The 19243-nt window shown below is 47.0% G+C and overlaps 1 long non-coding RNA gene across 1 annotated transcript in view; it reads left to right on the top strand.

Moving 5' to 3' along the window:
- The window catches only part of LOC122904843, a 43403-nt gene that overhangs the window by 7152 nt on the left and 17008 nt on the right, over positions 1–19243 (top strand). The gene's annotated exons all lie outside the window — the stretch shown is intronic.

Genomic DNA, 19243 nt, shown 5'->3' with positions numbered 1-19243 from the left:
CATTTTTTCCTATTGAAAACAGAAGCTACTGTAATGCTTTCAAATATATGCAAATGATACATGCGGTTAGTGGTTTGGCAAATCTTGATTACAATATAAACTACCCAAGTAAAAGTGCCTTCGTCCTAAATTTGTCTCTCGATTACAATTCCAATTGATTTTATTTTATTGTCAACATTGTTAATGATAAAAATAGAGTCGTTTTACAGTTATTTTTACTTTCTGGAAGGAGGCAATTAGAGTTCTAATCAGGAATACACAAAAATCTCCCATGATTAACTGCAGTACTTTGTTCAAATTGCTGCTATAAAATTCAGAACAATTTGCCTGTAATGATTATGGACTGGGTTTATTTTGGGAGGTGGAATAAAAGTGGATATAGCATAAATTATCCTCTAATTATACACCAGTGTCGCCTCAATTATCCTCTTATCAAAATGGTTGTCTAACTGCCGCATTTAGTTTCAATTCTCTCCTTTTTTTCTATAAAAAGAACTTCATACCTTGTTATTATTAATCCATTTATTATTTGCAAGGGGATTTATATCCGCACATCCAGGTGGTAGAACCACTTCTCTTTCAAAGATGGACTGGGGAAAGACATTAAGTTCAGAGCAGCCCCGGACTGCGGATCTAGCCTTTCTCCCTCTAGTCTCCAGACCCACTCAGCTCCAGGCAGCGGAGCAGAGACATTGGAGTCCCGGAGCGCCGCTCAGGCCGGGCCACCAGGTAGGAGAGCCGGACCCGGGACCAGGCGCTGAAGAGGGCAGGCCGGGGACGCGCCAGGATTCTGGTCCTGGGACTGCGGGGAGCAGCAGGAAGTCCGCACTGTCAGTGGGTCGGGACTGGGTGGGCACGACATACAGACCCCCAGAGGCTCCGCCAGCGTTCAGTCCGCGAGTAGACCCAAGCCGCGAGCCTTTGACCACACGGAGAAAGGTATAATCTAACATCTCCAGGTCAACGTGTCTAGAGGTTCGAGGGACGAGTCTGGGTCGGTCTTTGGGAAAACTACTGGGGCTTGTATGCACCCTATACGCTTGGACTCCATAAGTTATGCGACCTAAGGAACCCGAGAAATTGACAATTTATTGATTCCGCTCGCCCCGTAACTCCAGGAAAGGTGGCTGCAGAAGTAGCAGCTTGGACCCTATTTACATACTGTGCGTAGCTCTGCAGCAGCGGCTTATGCTAATTGATTTACTCAGCTCCCAGCCCGGGGTCTCCAGGCGTCGCCAGGCTAGTTTGCCTTTTTCTTTTTCTTTCCTTTCTCCCTTCCTCCATTTTATCACATAACCTGAAGCTCGCTGCCCGTGTGTTTTCTCCAGGGTTCTCAGGGCAGCAGCGTTTACTCTCCTCTGCCCTCCCTTCCCAGCCAGCCGCGCTTAACTTCTTGAGCCTCGGGAGCCGGTTCAGTAACTCTGAATTCATTTTTAAGTGGCGTGCCTTGTTCCCCTTCTTTTAACAAGAGGTGCACTTTAACACGCGAACCAGTAACCCGATCCACGCGTTTACAAATCGTCAGTGAATTAAAACAACAACAAAAAAAGCTTCAAGGAAAATGAAAGGTGGGCTGGGTAAGGGGGAGATATGTGTAGGGTATGTGTATGGGGGGCCGGGGGGAGGTCAGAAAAAGAAAAGCCCCCCCTCCCCGTTCCCCGGCGGGCTCTCGGTGCACCCGGGCTTCGCGCCGAGCTTGTTTGTAATGTCCTCAAAGCTAGCAGGTAGATGTGGCAGTTTTATTGCTTTATACCCTGCAGCTTGCTGTTAACACGATGAAGGCGTTTCTCTCCCCCCGCCCCCCAGTCCCGAGCATGTCTCTGTTTCTCTCTTTATGCTCGCAGGTGCACCGCTTTCTTTGCTGGCTTCCCCAACTCTAGCTGCACCCGGAGCGGGTCGGGTCGTGGCGGGACTGAAGAAGGTCCCCGCACTGAACACCAGATCCAGGGCTCAGCAGCCCCTATTTGCAATGGGCTTTTTCTCCCCCTTGTTAATTCCCAAGGAAGCCTGAAGGGCTGAACTTGTCGGCGTTGTAGCTGCAGGACTGTCATCCCACTCCCGTTAGAGGATAGACCCCCGGTACTGTGTTCCAGAGGAACAAGTGTGCAGCTACACCGAAGTAGCTGTTGTCGCCAATGGGAAAGGTCCTGCTGAGCACCAGTTTGAGCTCAGTCAGTCGGGCTGGGGAGCGGAGCGGGTCAGGGGCCCTTCCCGCCTCGGCTGAGGTGAGGTCTCAGTGCGAGGGGCTGGATAGAATACCCCACTGCTTGAGCGTCCAGCTTTCCGGCCGGTCCCGGCAACAGCTGGCTAGAGAGCGAGTCCGGCCCCTCACAGTGTGCCAAGGTGGCGCGCAGCTAGTGACTGCCACGTGTGGCCTCTGCCACCAGCGTCCGCTCCAGGAGTTCGGTGCACAGTGGCTGGCTGCCGCAGGGGCCGCTCCCCTCACGCGTTTCTACCCTAGGGCACCCTGCATCTCGGCTGCCGAGTCCTTCGCCCCGTGTCGTGGGCAGCGGTCATGAGCCAAGGCGAGTCACCCCTAGTCTTCTCTAGTCCAGCGCGCACCTCCGGCCCTTCGGAGAAACCAGAACTCTCGGATTCTTCAGGGCCTCTCAGCGAAGCGCTCGCTTCGGGGGCTCCAACCGCCTGCCGGGCCCTGGCTTCTACCTCTTTGTCTTTCCGGCTGGGGATTCCCTGCCAGCCCTTGGGGGGTGGGAGGAGGTGAGTGAGCGAGTCCCGCGAGGTCTTTATCATTCAAAATAGAGGTAAAGCAGGCAATCTGGAAGAGTAGAAGGCCAAAGGCTCTTTTAGATCCTGTAATAGGTGAGGGTCCTATTCACTAAGAAGTTTTAAAGAAGGCAGTCTTTGAGGCCTAAGCTGCTTTTTGCTTTTAAGGGTGTCCAGGTCTGGGGGCTTGTATTCTAGGTGTCAGTGTTATTTAGAGAAAAATAACGACTGTCAATATAAGACCGCGTGGGTCAAGGAGCCTAAGGCCACTGTGGGAGGGCTGGGATCTCTGCGCTGGAAATTTCCCTGCTGTTTTAGCTCCGGAGAGGTGTTAGCCCGCTCCCTTTGGCCAGGGAATGGATTGGGTGCTGCGGAGGGTTCGCAGCCTCTGCGCCCTGCAGAGGTGCATTCAACCCGGGCAGGACCCGGTTGGGTTTGGTTGCTAAGTTGGGCTCAGTTATCACGTTAATTCTAAGGAAATTAGACCTCAATAAATAGCCTTTGAATTCAAAGAAATAACTCGGTATTGATTTACATAGCCATGCTAAGAACCCCCTTCTCAAGCGGAGACATTGGTGGAAAAAAAATTCCTGCTAGTCTTTTCCCCATTCAATGTAAAATTCTGTTTGTGTACTTGTGTAGGGAAAGGGTGCTTGATATCCTGGAAACCCAGGCACTCTTTCCCCCTCCCCCACCGCACACACCTGGGAAAGCTTGCGAGTGGAACAAGAGAGCTGCCTCTTTCCCTTTCTTAGCCCAAGTCAGTGATGTTATGTTCAGGGGTAGGTAAAAGTATCAGAGGGTGCAAGAAAGCACTAAGAGTGTGGCATTATTTTCTCCAGTTACAAAACATAATGCCCATATTAACACCCTCCCCTGCCAGGCTCCCCAAAATCCAGCTAAAAAGTGGACCTGTTTACTCACACCCAGAAAGAAGCTCATTAAAATCTGGAAATAGCATCTCCCTCATCTCTCCAGTCCAGAGTCCCAAGAACAGGTAGCTCGGAGGCTCCAACATGGATGGCACTGGTCCACCAAGGTCAGTCAGTGATGCCCACTGGGAGCTTTACAGACTTTTTCTAGACTGTTCAATTTGGAGAATATTAATTAAGCATGTTCTAGCCTAGAGGCTCCTGTTCCAGTTCTTTTCAAACCTGGGGTCCAGGGAAGTTATAAAAGCAAAGCCAACCAGGTCCTCCAATTCAGCACCTTTGCCTCTCCCTGACCCCGTTCCCGATTGTGCTCTCATAATCCACATCGAGAGCTTTCGTAAGGGAGGGAGCCAATATGCTGGGCCTACAGCATATTCAAGAGGGAAAACAACATTTCTAGCACCCCCAGTTTGGGGATTGTATACAGAAGTCTACCTGCCCTCCCTCTCTCTCTCCCTCCCTTCTTTCCTTCCCTCCTTCCCTCCCCACTCTCTCCCCCTCCCTCTCTCTTTCTCTTTTATCAAGCATAGGACCCCACTCCCTAATACACAGATACACAGGGGAGAAAAAAAAATAACTCAATAATGTTTAAACATTTAGATGAACACAAAAATAAGTAGTGTTATTTATCTTTTTAACCTGTTGGATAAACCAAGGCTGAGCCCCCCCCCCATATTTGCCCTGCTGGGAAATGCAGCAGGGCAAAAGGGGAAGGGATAGGGTGTTAGAAGTCAGCTTTAATCAAGCCAGTCTTTGGAAACTAGGACCTCCTGACCATTGGAGGATCAGTGCAGCCCTGGAGCAGCAGGGAAGAGCAGCAACAGGAAATGGGAGACTATTTTTAGGATAATAAGGAGTTAATATAGCTGGCCAAGCCTCTTCCTAAATGCCTGGAAGCCTCCTCTGTTTTAATTTCTTCATCCCTTCATCAGCAGTAACATAACAAAGTCACAGCAAACGCCTCAACATGAAGGGGGAGCCAGCTCTTGAGGAAAACCTGGGGTGGAAAACATCCTCTTGCTATCATGTGAACTCGTAGATGCTTCTCTTGTTACAACAGAAAAAAAATCAAAGCATTAGAGAGAGGGAGTTGTACCTGAACTACCCTTGTGATAGAAATGCTCTGGTGATTTTTATATTCATGCCTATTAATAGGCACTTCATAGCCCCTTTATTTCATAACATCCTAATAAAGGGAAAGGTAATTTATTAGATTTTTAGCAAAAATTTCCTTAGGGGACAACCTATTGCAAAGCTGAGGGGGTTGTTTATTTGTTTGTTTGAACACATTCTCTCACCTGTGCCCTTTCTCTTTTCTTTTGTTCAGAGCAAATCCGTTCTTAGACAACTCTAGGAGAAAGAAAGCCCCCTTTCCATCCTACCCAGGGGAGTGAAATAGTATTCTTCTTCAGGTTTCAGTAATTTTGTGCAGAGTCCCCCCTACCTCTGCCAAGGGAGGCTCCCCACCCCACAGAGCTGAAAGCCTTTGCTTCTTTAAATACTCACTGAGAGTTGGGTCCATTTGGGTATGTGTTTGGGTTCATATCTGAGCGCCATTTTTCTTCCCACATGCTTTGTGGAGGGGGACACAGAGAGAATAGAGAAGTAGGGAACCTACAAAGGGAGTTGAAGAGAGATACAAGAGAGTGAACAAGAGAGAATGAGTGTGAATCTGCTTCATTTGGAGAGTATCATTCTTGTCATCTCCATCAGATTCTTTAGAGACCGCTGTCCCACAATGTTAGTTGCACAGCTAATAAACCCAAGTCTGACACAAGCAGCCTGCTTTGCTGCGGGGTCTGGGGGATAGCTAGACTCAAATCCCTAGTGCCCACCCTTAGTGTTCTCTGCCAGACTTTTCTCCCCATCTCCTCCCCACCCCTTAGCCTGCTTTCCCCTCAAACACCTAGCGCTTCCCGCTGCTCCCTCTAACAGCTGCAAAGTCGAGGGGGAGGACCCTTTAAAAATTACAAAGGAGGTCACCCTCTCGCGACAAATGAACCCTTTTAAGAACGAGCCTCTGGAGGCTCAAAGGTCTTGGGCCCAAGAGTTAAAAAGCAAGCGTAGTGTTTCAGGATTTCGGTGCAGCAGTCCCAAACAGACAGGCAGGCGTCCAGGGCTCTCTTTGGGGCTGGGGTGAAAGAAAGGACGGGGGAGGGCAGGAGCCGGGAGGGCGGGCAGAAACAGAGGGCGACAGGAACGCCTGCGTCCGCAGCTGGCTCCCACGCGCCGCTGTCTGCGGGGAATGGGGGGCCGGATAATGGAATTCAGGAGGCAGAGATCCTCCAAGAGCCAGCCACTGTCTTGTACAGATTTGTAGAGAAACCCTCACTGTAATTAAAACCGTACAGTCAGATTAATTCAATGTGTTGCTCGGGAGCGTTTTTAATAGTAAAAATCCGCTTTAAAATTGAATTAGGGTCGAAGAAAATTTCTGCGAGACTCGCTGGATTTGCCAGCTTTCATTGAAGCCAGCCCGAGCTGGACTTTGGCGGGGGCTGCACAGTGTCGCCCCCTCCCCCTTCCGAAGCCCGAGACTGGGGTGGGATGGGGGCGGGGAGGTGGGGGGGGCGGGGGGCCGCTGATCAACAAGGGGTACCAGTTTGGACTGGATTCCGGGAGGCCCGAGCCAGGCCCAGACGGAGCTCAGGGCCTGCAGTTATTTCTCTGAGGCTCCGCAGACTTTTTGACACCCAGGACTCCTCCCCACCCTTTCGCTATGTTCGCTGCTCAGATAGGGTCCCGGGAAAGAAGAGAGCCCTGCTGTATCTTGAAACAATTTCCCACTGTGGGTTCCCGCGTGTGGCAGAGGTTGGAGCCCTCCCTGTTTGGATGCTGGAGTGACAGGAGAAAGTTGTGGTTCTTTCCACTCACCCCCATCCCCCTTTCACTTCTTGAAAGTCTTCCAAAAATTAAGAGTAATATTTCAAGCGCGCTGTCAAAATGTCTCCCAAGCTTTGATATGGCTTGCCGCCCCCCCTTTTCTCCCCTCCCACCCCTTATCCTTTGCGTCTCGGTGGTTGTGAAATGCACATTAGTATTATTAAGCTTTTCCCCTTTAAGGTTAGACACCTCAGAGTTGAAAACTTGCTCCAAAGTTCCTAGAAGAGGTGGCGGCGGAGTGCTAATCGAAAGGCTCTCACGTCAGACCTGCTGCAGTGCGGGTGGGGGGATGGGGAAGTGGGAGGGTGGAGGGGGAAGGGCGGAGGGGGCTGGGCCCCGCACTTTCCCGGGAACAACCCCGTTTTCAGGGGCGCAGAAATGGTCCCAGTTTCCTCCTTCCCTCAAGGACTTGCCATTGCGCGCGCGCGCGTACACACACACACACACACACACACACAACCTGGGACAAAAATTCCCTAACGAGCTAGTCACATCATCAGGCCTGAGAAAACAAAAACCGCTGTGGGTCCCTGCTCCTCCGGCAACATGCGCAGACGCTTTAATTGCCGCAAATTGTCACTCTGTCCCCTTTTCATTTTCTCGCTCCTTCGTTTATTTTTAGTACACTTCAAATGCCTACACACATCCCTAGTAAGGAGAGAGCGGAGCAATTATTGCCTTTGCCTTCGGGGCCTGCTTTGCCAATCATTGAATGGGGATGGAGTAAACAGGGCGAAAAGCGAGGCGCGTTATTGGTCTTGCTTATTTCAGGTGGAGGGCGGTAAATAACTCTCGCAACCGCGCCACCCCCTCCTCGTTTCTTGGGTCCCAATTATCTAGAAGAAAGGAGATGCGGCTCCCTCCCTCCTCCTCCCCATTACACCCCACCCCATGTGAGCCAACTTTTACTAGAATCCTGCAAATCCCGCCAGAATTGGCGGGTTCCTCGGAGAGCAGTTAGGGAAAGAGAATTCCGCAGGGACCTAGCTCTTAATTCTGTATTGAATAGAAAGACGCAGCGTGCGCAGGCACTCCCCCCACCCTCCATGCAGGGAAACAGGGTCCTTTTTTCTCTGAGGGCTACGCCAGTGATAGATGCCCCCAGGTAGGTTATAGAGAACCCTCTGGGGGTCCTTCCCCATCTAGAGAGGCTTTGAGGTTGGGTTGGAGCAGTTTTGGACAGTCTGTTAGGGTGGCTATCGATCGACATTGCTGTTGTTCTAAATATTAGCCAGGAATTCTTAGAGATGAACTTTAAATTTTGAGATGAAGTGTTGGTGTTAACGCTGGTAAAGCCACTCTATACCCAGAACCTCTTCACTGTCTTTCCCAGGACCGGCATAGCGGCCCGGGGTGGGGAGGGAGGCAGGTGTCTGTAGCAGCAGCCGAAGGGGGGGGGGGTATCTGGCGTCCTGCAGAGGGATCCGAAACAAATCAGTGCGGGATTAACTCGTCTGTCTGCTGAATTGTCTCCAACTGCAAAAGCTGCGCGGGCCGCGCCTGCCCGGGCGGGTTCGGGTTACTTGCCCGTCCGGGGCGCGCTGTCTCCTCGGTGTCCCGGCCGGGGCTGGCAGGCCGTCCGGGGACCTGTCGGGCGCCTGGCCGGCTTGGCAGGACGTTTTAAAAGAACGCAGCGAGTATGATCTTCTCCATTCTCACACACACCCCCTTCCTATTTCTTTTTTATGAAAACATTTACAAGAAATCTAATTTCAGATTGTGGAAGTAAATTTCATGCTAGGATATATTTTACAAAACATGTAATCTTTCGGGCCGAAGACGTTTAATTAAAACCATACTTTGACAAGTTGAGTTTCAAAGCGAATTCACGCTAGCGCAGAAGGCTAATTCATATTCAAGATGCAACCTGTAATCCTGTTGTTTGAAAACGCCAGCCAGGGCAACACGCGCTGCATCTGCTCGACCTGCCCAAGGGGCCCCAGGACTCGAGAGTCCCGCGCTTGGTCTGAAGCCTCCCACGCTAAGACGCTCTCCTGCGGACCGACTTGGTCTGGCTGCCAGGTCTTGAGGAGAGAGAGGAAAGCTTCCTGGGGCACTTTTAGTGTCCTTAAAATAACTCCTGCGGGATGGTGGGGGTGGAGGTTGTGGGGAGGGAGTGGTCGGAGACCCCGCACACTAATCCGAAGGAAGGCAGGGAAGACCTAGAATCCGGGCACCGCAAGAAGTCTCAGTGGGATTGAGAGTTGCAAGCCCCCAGGCTCCTTCTTGCTCCCTGACTGACCTGCTAGAGAAAAGGGATCCCCCCCCCCCCCCGTCCAACACTGCCAAATCTCCATTTCTGGTGACCCAAAAAGGGTGGGTTTTGTCTTGCTCCAGCTGACCTATGGGACATCTCTCTCAGAGTTCTCGTGGAAGAGGTAGTGTTGGCTCCTGAAGTATTCACAGTGTCAATTGTATTTTTGTAGTCTCAATAATCTTCCTCCTTACCCTCCTTTGCCATTTCCCTATAAATTGACCAGCCCCAACTTAATTAAGAGTTGTACTGCCCCACATGGGAAGGACATGCTCCCAATTCAGCTGGTTTACCAGCAAGCCCTACTGGCTAACAGCCAACTGTATCTGTTGGGAGGGCGGTAGCCAGTAAGTACCCTAAGGTGCACACTGATGGGAGAGAAAGTTGCTATAAGATAGTCTGGGTTAGAGTTGAGGATGCCTGTAAACTGCAACTCCAGAGGCTGAAGCTGTGGCCCAGGCAGGGTTCCAGGTCATTATCTTGGGTCTACAACTCCATGTTCCCCTCCTGACTTCCAGCCTGCTGGTCTTTTCTTCTGTTAGAGGTAACTGTGAGTTGTCATTAAAGTTAGACTCATGGCTGATCTGAAACCTGCCTCAAAAAAGAAGTTGGGACATGAATTTGAGACTTATGTTGGTTCAATTTTACTCAACATGCTCAAAAGAAAAACCTTTTATAGCAGCCACTCCCAAGGCAGAGAAGGAGGATTTTGCTTCAACTGGGGACAGTGAAAATTATTGCTTGGCTGATGGACTTTCTTTTAGGCCTATAGTTCCTTTCAGATGCACCCTTATTTTCCATAAAGCACAAAGATAAGTCAATTATAAGAAAAAGCCTAAAATCTGATGCTCAAGATGGACTTTAAACAACATGGCTATCCCGTCTTGAAACTTCTTGGTTTTATGGGGTTAGCTTAGGAGAAAGCTTCATTTTTGCAAAGACAACCCCCCCACACAATTGTGGTAAAGTTTTCTTTTGCTCTTTACAGAGACTGCCAACTGGCATTTCTGATTTCAGTGAGTACCTCAGAAAATAGACATGGATGCTGGCAGCTAAATGCTTAACAGTATGCTAATTTAATACTTACTGGTCAAATAATATTGATCTTAGGTGAACAAGTAAGACCTTGAAGTCACTCTAGCGCCTTGCATTTGGGAGTGTTGGCTGGGGTGGGACTCTGGTTCACACTCTTAAAAAAAAAAAAGTTATGTGATGATTGTAGGCCTGGAGGGTGAGAAAGAAAGACCTAAGAGACAAACAGAGGCACTGCTGGAATGGTTTTATCATTGTTTGAGCTGAGCACTAAAAAGTATGTATCTGACCAAGTGCATTTGAAGCCTAATCCCATGTTGGAGACTTGAGAATTACACAAAAGGGGAGAGGAACTGCACATAATAATCCCCACCTGTTTTATTTCAGTGATAGGAACAAGCAGTTTTCCTGTCACAGAAAGGAGCGCTCTTAGGGGTGTTGGAGGCCCATTTGTGGGCAGTAATTCTGGCAGGGATATAAGGTGGGAAGACTACAGTGTGGTTGGTAACTGTCAGGAGGGTGCTGCAGAGAGGGCAGGCAGCAGTGTTAGTGTGCAGAAGGGGCAAGATAGGTAATATTTCCCAGCTGGCCCACCCCTTCTGCAGCCCCAGAGAATCAACCTCATCATTTCCAGCCTCAGAGCTTGGGTAGAGGTGAAAGAGGCCCATACAGGCAGGAGATTCATGTCACTTCTTTACCTTTCTAGTTCCTTCTGCCCTTCTATAATTAGCCCCACTTAGTAGATGTGGGAGCTAACACATGGACCTCAGTGCATAGACCCCTTTGGTGTCTGGGAAAGGGAGAAGGATGGAATGTAGGTGTTCTAGCTTCCCATCTCCCAGACAATTGTGGGGGCTGGTCATGGGAGTGGAGAAAGAGTTGGGTTTGGGGTTGTTTTCCCAAGCCAGGCTTGTACAGGGTAATGTCTCTATTTCTGAGGCTCCTTCGGTCAATGAAGTAGGTGGGATTTTCATGTGACTTGAGAAGGTTTGAGAGAGTCAACATTGGGCAAAATCTCGGGACTCTGAAGGCAGCAGTCCCAGGATTTCTTCACTTCCCGCCCCTGTTCTTTGAACAGACTCCTTTCTCCTGTCTTCTTTCTCTTAAATTCTGAATACGTTAACCCTTGCTTGTAGTAAATGTATTTGTACTTCTAAAATGTGTCTTTTTCCCACAGAAATCTAGCGTGCCAAGGCGAGAATCGATACCAAAATACCCTTTTTATTTTTAAAGTGGGTGTTAAAGGCCTATTGTGGGGGAACCGAGATGTCAATGTGACCCAGAGACGCAGTTGAGATCGGGATTCTATTGGCTGCCACGGCAGGGCCCAGGCTCTGCACAGTTGGCTCACGTGTGAGCCTCATCATGCAAAGCCAAAGGCTGAGGCATGCGCACTGCATGGGGGGGGGGCGGGAGTACCGCCTTCTTCTCTTACTTAGGACCAAGACTTCCAGATGCGCAATAATTAGGTTTCCTCATTAAACAAAGGTTTCCCCATCATTCCCCTCCTCCCACCAGTTCTCAGCCGGGAGAGCTCCTTACAAACCGAGCTGATTATCCATCCCCCACCCCCCCATCCCCCACCCCCATCCCACCCCCCCACCCACCCCCCGCCCCACATGCCCCAATCTCTGATATCCAGACTACAGCTTTTACTTCTTAGGGTCTCCCGGCATTTTAGGGTCCTTTACATACCTCTCTATTATTCTTTTTCTTTGCCAAGGCCAACTTTAAAGGATATTAGGATGTGATTCTCTCTTCATTTGAGGTCCCTTCCTTCATCTCTCCCTCTCAACGAGATAAAAAATTTCCTAGCGGTTGGTCTGACAGGAAGAGTGTCAACATCGCTGCTCCCCGTTCCTTTCCGCTTCCACCGCCTCCCCACCCCATCCCCCCCCCCCCATGTGGGTTTCAGTCCAAAGTGCAGGAGCCTGGATGGACCAAGAACTTGATGGGCACTACAGCCAGGCACCAGTCAAGCTGGACCTCACACCCCCAGGTACCAGAGCCGGCGGCTAAGAAGCTCAAGGCCAGCACCTGCGTGCCGGCCTGCACGCCTGGGGGCTGCTGCTCTGCGACTCAGAGCCCCCACCTCTCGCGAGAAGCGCGTGACTCGGGAAACGCCTGCAGGGGAGTCCTCTAAACCTCTCCAAGAACCCCTATGCGGACACGGGGACCCCAGGGATCCATCTCCTTGGAACAGAATGGCCTTTTCTGGAAAGGGATCTCAGTGGGCGAGAAATAGCCACCATTACGTTCAAAGCCTCCCGCGGGAAAGCCCCGTGTCTCTGCTCAGAGCTCTGGCAGACCCGCGTGCGGCGTCGCGTGGAGGACCGCGCCCACACGCGCTCCCGGAATCGCAGTCAGCTCATTCTCCCTGGCAGAAACCCGCATCGCTCCTCTGGCTTTCAATTACTCTTAGCTTACCTGCAGGGCGAACAGATTTGTATTTTTCCACCAAAAAGAACCCCTTGCCCTGGCTTCCCCCAGATTTCCCCTTCCCCCTCATCCGACCTCAGCCCAAAGAAGGGCGAAGTAGCAGTTTGATTCTTTGATATGACACAAATAATTGTTGCATCATGTAACTTCCTGCATCTTGGTTTTAATTTGCAGTGAACCAAACAAAGATATTTGCAATTTTAAAATAAGCACTCGATTTAATAAATGGGAACATTGTGCAGGGAAGACTATGCCCCCCCCACCCCCTTCAGAAGACGTTATTAGCTCTGACAGCATGCCGCTCAGGTTTGCGGAGAGGATTTTGTAAAGGGATGACAGACAGGAAGGCCAGCAATCATGGGCTCCTTGGGCTGAAGCTTTTTTTCTTTCTTTCTTTCTTTCTTTTTTTTTTTTTTTTTTTTTTATCAGAATGTTCTGTTCGATGCCATTTATCCTTGATGATAGAAAATTGCGCTGTTGCCAGGACGCTGCTGCTTGCCGCTGAAATAGAGGGCAGGAGCCACATTTCCATTTTCCGGCTTGAAAGCTATTCAAATGAATTTGTTGGGGGGGGGGACGTCTAGCATAAACAAATGAGAATAAATCGAGTTCCCCTTTCCATTCTTTCCTTTAAATGGGTAGCTGTTCATTTCTGAGATAAAGATTTTTGTTCATCAGTGTTTGGGAATACCTGGGAGATAGTGTAAGCCAACGTACAATTTATTTTGATGTTCTTAAAGTGACTAACCACATAAACATTTAAAAAGAATCCATGTCTAAACATATATAAAGTATAAGAATTATATATACATAGATCCCGTACATACATACCTTCACACAATTCCAAAATACAATGGGAGATACACTCTTTCAGCAGAGTTTCAAGCGAATGTAATTTGCAAGCAATGCTGGCTGTTGGTAGTTATGGCCTTCTTACTCGTGTAGATAAAGGAATTGTTAGATGGGTAATTTTTTAAAGCCCTCCCCCATGTTATATATTTAAGACTGCTATACAGTTTAATTGCCCCTGTCGATCTTAACTGATTTAAACACCCTCCCCTCCCCCCAAAGTGATAAAAGTCCCCCTTTGTTACCGGTTTCTTTCAAGTTAATTTTCCAAATTTACCTTTAAAGTTATCTAAGCAAATAGAAGTCAGAAGAGTGGGTGCACCGGACTTCTAACCAATGTGAAGAGGCTGGAGCCTGCACTTCCCTTCCTTAGAATTTTGATTTTCTGTTAGCTTAAAAAGATCACATATTAATAGGAATTTAAGGAATCATGTACAAAATATAAAATTCTTAAAATGAGAATTTAAAAAAATACAGCCCATGAGAATATGTATATTAACATTAGCAGTGTCTTGGCTGAAACTATAAAACTTGCAGGGTTCCCACTGCATCTTAGTAACTGAATAATAACTTTTACTGAATCCTAACTCTGTTTTGTTTCGAAGTCAGATACCAGCGGTTAGAAAATTTTCAGCAATATATAGTCTTGTACTTGAGATTTCAGCTGGTATTTTAAGCTTGGGGGGGGGAAACCTAGCAATATTTTAAAACTTAAAGTTTTTAAAATGAATCGTGGGTCTCTAACTACTGTCCTTTTAGCTACAGGATGGTTTCCGAGTGCTAGACCACCGCTGTGCAAACCAGGGCTGCAGAGAGAGTAATACTGTAAAAACAGAGTGAGAGGCAGAGGGTGAGTTGATACTGATGTTCCGAACTTTTCCAATAGAATTTTCGGGCAACTTCCTCAGCCAGCCAGGGTTCCTAGTTACCGATTCCTGAACAATCCTTACTCAACTGAAAATTTCCTTGATAACAAATAAGCATGATAATGAGAAACAATTATCAACGCCGTCAGATCTAGCTAAATGAAGCAAGGAAACGACCTAGGAAAGTCCAATTTGCTAGTGTTTGTTGTGATTAAAACCACTGGAGGTGAGTGTAGCGTGTTTAGGCACTGAAGAAGAGTCCTCCCCTTCCTTATCTTGGTCCTGGGAATTGTGTTCTGGACAAAAAGCTTCACCAGCAGGCTGCTTTTCCAGTTGAGGCAATTCACCAGGTTCCTCATTGAATTCCCACTCCAGGTAGGCGCTTGGGGGCGGGCAGCGGGAGTCCGGCGCCGCCTGGACGCAGAGGCGAAGGCTGGAGCGCTCGGGCGGGGCTGCGGCAACTGCGGCAGCGGCGGCAGAGGGGACCTCCCAGCCCCGCACCCCTGGCCCTGGAAGGAGCCTGACTTCAAGCCCCCCACCGTGCGGCACCGGACGGGGGCGCGTAATGGATGTTACGCAAAAGGAGGTGGAACCTCATTGGGTGTCAGCGCGGGGATACACACGCGGGAAGGACCCCCTTCCCCGGCGTCGGGTCCTATCTAGACCTTTATCCGGCTCTCTTCTGCCGAATCTTCTTTTCCAACCAGTTCCTGGGCTTTGGCCACGTAGCGTGCCTGGGTTTGGAGGGTGAAAGGGAAGTGGTGAAAGGAAAAAAAAAAAAAAAAAAAGTCTTCGAGCGCTGACCTAATGGAACTTGGAAGAGCGAACAAGACTAAGGTGCGCTTAGGAAAAAGCAGGGCTCAGCTGGGTGAATGGGCGTCGGGATCGGGACTTCTTGTGTGGGTGTCTCTGTGTGGCTAGGCGTGCAGAGTTGCGGAAAGGGTGAGTTTGGGGTAGAATTGTGTAAACCAAGAGTGCAGACCGTGGGATCACAGACGGGGCGGAGAGAACGTCCGCCCCCCCCCCCTCGCTGTTCGTTCTCCCTGGCAGTTCCGAGTCCCTAAAGCAGGTTGAGCTACACTCTGGCGCGCCCTCATCTAAGTAATGTAGCCGAAATCACAGTCAAGTTTGGCGGAGGGGAGCTTTTTCTACCCCTCCAAGAGGTGTATACACTAAGCCTTAAAAATAGAAGTGATTTTTCCATCACATTCTGAGATCCTAGGAATATACAACTTGCTTTTTTTTCCTCAACAAAAGAACAAGCACCTCTGAAAGGCTGCAGAAACACTCACTCTTTAGGGGTTCCAGCATCCAGGAATGTCACACGCGGTGAAAATACAAAAGCTCAACATTTTGATATTTTAGAAGATTTTCTCTTCTTTTAAATCCTCCGCGTAAATGCCTGGTTGTAACGTGAAAGTGCTTTCGCGTAAAAACATGCTGCAGGGTTCCCCCCTCCTTTTCTTTATGTGTATTAGCAGCTGCAAAACATTCCAAATGAGCTAGAAGGTCATTGTGGAGACTTATTAATATGGCATTCAGTGCCGGCCTCAGCAACAGCCAAAAGCCTCACCCCAGAAAATTAGAAAAGAGAAAGTCAAGATGCTTAAAAATACCAGGTACTTTAAATTCTGCATTGCCTCCCAAATCCCAAATAACTTTTCATAGTTAGCCTTTGGACTGTTAACCCATCACATTCATATTCCATTTCCCCTGTGTCCCAGGGCTGCATTTGTAGCTATTTCTTACATCTCCGGACCTTTGAGATGCGCAGTGCAAACAGTAAAGAATCACATTAATCCTGCTTTGATCTCCAAAGGGAGATCATAGCACAAATCAGGTCACCACACAGATAGATGCTGCTGTGAGAAGGAGCAACCTCCCCTTCTTTTCTTTTTTTGCTTTCCTCTGTGTGTGTATGTATGTGTATGTGTGTTTCTTCAAGATATCTTTCTTGGCTTCAAGATATTCGTTGCCAGTTGGCAAACTGGAAAATGTCGGTATGAACTATAAATAACTTTTTATTTAAAAGCTGGAGGATGAAATATCTTAGATGAAGCCCCCCCTTTTTTTTTTGGTCTTACAGATGTATATACTAGGATTTATGTCCTCATCTTTCTACCTGGTTATTTGCATAAATACATTGGACCATTTTCCAAATACATGCCCCAAACACAACCTCCACAGGAACTTAATTGCCTGGAGAAAAGTTTTATTTCCTCTGTCTTGCTTTACTCCTTCGTCCTGTAGGCATAGGATAATAGTAGTTAATCTGCTTAGATAATTTAAGACTTAAAGATTAGAAGGCCTATATTGACAATTTCAAAATTCAAGTCTGAGTGCTTTGGCTAAGCAAAGCTTAGGAGATGACAGATGTGATAAAAGAACTGCCAAAAACTAGACTTTATTAAAACTAAAAAAGTGTGATGTTTTTGTGGTTTTGAAAGAAATGATTGTTATATGCTCACTCAATCCAAATGTGTCCCTAAACAAACAACTGTAGAGTATTTTATTTTATACTACCTGATATTTATACACACAATACAGTATTTCACTCTGCTTGCATACACAAACACAGATTCTACAGTGCTTTTCAAGCCACCCCCCATATACATAAATACAGTTAATCAGGTAGTGTAGTTAGTATAGTTGAGCTACAAACTACACACAAGTGATGTGTACATGATCATAAACATTTGCGCTATGTACACATCCTTCCCCTCATTTCTCAATTTTCTGCCAGTGCATCATTATACTGCAAGAAACTCCTTGTGAAGCTGTAGCTGCTACCAGCTTGTTTCAGAACTTGTTGAATGGGAGGAATACAAGCAGATATCTGAATTTGTTTAAAAAAAAAATGCTCTTCTGCTTCACTTCATCCCTATCAAAGTTGATTTTCATTTAATCTCAGTGAGCCAGCCTCCATGACAGCCCAATTCACACTGACACCGAGGCTACCCAAATGTTCCTGCGTGTTGGACAAAGTACATTAAGCTGCTTCAGACCAAACATATCCTTTTAAAGTGATTTTAGATGCATTTGAGAGCACAGCCTGGAAGGCAGACTACCATGGAAAGAGAGCATCAGGAAGGCAGGGAGCAAAGAGAGAAAGCAGGTGAAGGGAGAAAACTCCGTGCGTGAGAACTTAGACAGAGAGATCTTTCGTGGCCATAGATCCTATCCTGTGAATTTCTGAAGTTATTTTCAGACTCAGTGTCTGTTCTTACCTTAGTGGTCTCCTTTTTCCCCGATCCATTCCTCTAAATATGCTACCATTAAAATCTTCTTCTGGAGACTTTATAGAGGAAGCTGCCAAAATATTTCTTTATAGGCTGTTCTTTATAGGCTGTTTTAATGGATTTAGATACATAAAGCATTGCATTAAGCCTCTTAGAAATGCCCGTTTTGGGGATATTTAACTGAAAAACGTTATTGTCACATTCATATGAGCTGATTTGTGTGTTGTCTTACTTGTGACTTAACCTGCTCCTACAGTTCATTTTATAAGCTGACTTTAAACTTATTTAAACTTATTGTAAAAAAAAAAAAATCTCTCTAGAAAAGCAACAAATGGGGGACCTGGGTGGCACAGTGGGTTAAAGCCTCTGCCTTCAGCTCAGGTCATGATCCCAGGGTCCTGGGATGGAGCCCCACATCAGGCACTCTGCTCAGTGGGGAACCTGCTTCCCCACCACCCACCTGCCTCTCTGCCTACTTGTGATCTCCTTCTGTCAAGTAAATAAATAAAATCTTTAAAAAGAAAAAAAGAAAAGCAACAAATGTTGGATACTTGTTGGTCCTTAATGATGGAAATAAGCATCACATCGTAATTAGCTTTAGAGTTTTGCTAAAAATTCTAATCTCTTCAATCTGCTCTTTTCCTTTTGCCAGGATCCCAAGAGCCTGGTATGTCGCATGTGTATAAGGAGAGAGAATAGGCATCCTTGTCTTTTTAATTAAAGTTTATGCAGCTTGTAGAAAGTAGTAATTTTCTAGAAAATTAGATCATTTTAGATCACTATAGTTCCATTCTACTATCTTAACCATGGTTCTAAGCAAATCTTGCCCTTTCAAAACCATCAATTATAAAGCAAAGAATACCAAAAAAGTATTCTGAATTTAAAGTATTCAGATTTCACAATATGACTCTGTCTCCATGAGAGTAAGTATAAATGAAGGATTCTACCATGTATGCATGGTGTGACAACACACATTGGTTTCTTTATGGCTTTTCAGAGTGACAGACAGAATTTCCTATCTCTGCTTGTCCTGATTCTAGGGGTTATGATTCACATGCACAAAGGGGCTTCTTAAGTCACTGCTCTTTTTCTCAAGTTGGAAATCAAATTTAACCAGAAAGTAATCAAGGTCTTGGACCAAAGGATTAAAAAAAAAAAAAAAAGTTAGCTGTTCTTTAAGGGGACTCACCTCTCAAGTTTTTAGAGACTCTGCACTGCCTGTAGAACAAAGAGAAGCTCCACAGTTTGGCATACCTGGGGAGGCTTAGAGCTTAGTGGGGAAGACCTTCGGTTCGGTTCTCAAGTCAGACTGCTGCAGAATCTTGAACAAATTATTTTTCTTTTCTGTGTCTCAGTTTTCTTTTTGGACAACTGGAATGACGATTTGAAATGACCTATTTGGTAATGGTGACTTGAATGAGATAAATGCCTGTAAAAAGTTTATAGTAAGAAGTTTTGTGAAGAATAGGTGTTGAAAAAATGCTAGCCAGTGCTTGCCCATAACATTAATAGAATGCCTAACAAGGCCTTTTAGTTTCTTCTTCTGCATATGCATCCTCTTATTCTAGAAAGCACTCCCTGGCTCATAGCCAGCCTGGCTAACTTCTTACCTCTTCAGCTCTGCTCAAGTAATACCACCTTGGGAAGTCTTCTCTGATGCTTGAAATTAGGTATCCGTCCTTATGATTCCACAGTACCCACTGTTTATTGCTTTTATGGTATTTTGTAGGTTTTTTTTTTTTCTTGTCATTGTTATCTGTCTCCCTACTTAAACAATAAACTGTCCTAAGTGACATGTAATATTTATTTTTATTTCTTGGAACTTACAAATACTCAATATATGTATGCTAGATAGATAAATATTTGGTGTCTCTGTTTTATTTATACTTATAAATAAGCTGTAATTACATGGATTCTTCTACATTTAGTTTTCTCTACTTACTATGCCTCAAAGAGAGTACTCAAAGGGACCTATCCGCCCCATAAGCAATGCTATGAAGAGTTTTGATTGTGGGCTTTGTAAGG

Source organism: Neovison vison, chromosome 4 (assembly GCF_020171115.1).
Source record: "Neovison vison isolate M4711 chromosome 4, ASM_NN_V1, whole genome shotgun sequence".
NCBI classification, from domain to species: Eukaryota; Metazoa; Chordata; class Mammalia; order Carnivora; family Mustelidae; genus Neogale; species Neogale vison.
The sequence above is the reverse complement of the archived record's forward strand: the minus strand, read 5'-3'. Positions and strand labels throughout refer to the sequence as shown.